This window comes from Pinus tabuliformis, chromosome Q, assembly GCF_031772625.1.
Source record: "Pinus tabuliformis cultivar Carrire ecotype Pingquan chromosome Q, CPIR1, whole genome shotgun sequence".
NCBI lineage: Eukaryota > Viridiplantae > Streptophyta > Pinopsida > Pinales > Pinaceae > Pinus > Pinus tabuliformis.
The window spans coordinates 939,571,032-939,571,649 of NC_142296.1; the positions used below are offsets into that span (position 1 = coordinate 939,571,032).

The 618-nt window shown below is 36.1% G+C and overlaps 1 non-coding gene across 1 annotated transcript; it reads left to right on the forward strand.

Annotated features, from left to right (window-relative positions):
* Nucleotides 1-421: 421 nt before the first annotated feature.
* LOC149222544 (U2 spliceosomal RNA) lies at nucleotides 422-618 on the forward strand. Its single transcript, XR_016249821.1, has one exon. It is a non-coding gene; the product is annotated as a U2 spliceosomal RNA (small nuclear RNA).

Genomic DNA, 618 nt, shown 5'->3' on the forward strand with positions numbered 1-618 from the left:
CATATTTTTAATTGTAGATAATATTATGATATTTAGTTACTTTTATTTATATATAAAAAGCAATAAAGTTCATATTTGTACTTTCTAGATAATTTTAATTATAACATCCATCTGAATTCGCGGTAAGGCATCAAATCTGGCAAACCTCTTTTAGGGTGAAAAGAGATTGGCATCAAATCTGGGAAACCTCTTTTAAGGTGAAAAGACATTTGATCCCTCAAATCGAAAAGTAAAATAGATCTAGGGAGGTGAAAATAGTGAGAATATTGAAAATATAAGTTTGATATTAAAGAGCATGTCTATTTAAATGGTAGGAAAGGGTATCAGAAGAAATAGAAATGAGTTATCCCACATGCATGGATGAATGGGATAGAGGAGAAGGGGAGTAATAGAAAAAGAAGCGAAAGAGGAGAGGAAAAGCATACCTTTCTCGGCCTTTTGGCTAAGATCAAGTGTAGTATCTGTTCTTATCAGTTTAATATCTGATACGTGGTTCATAGAACCACATGATATTAAATGTATTTTTCTAGGGGGAGGGCCCACTTACAATAGCTTGCTATTGGGGCTCTCGGGCGTCGCTTGTGCGTTGCACTACAGCACCAGCCTGGCGCACCCCAC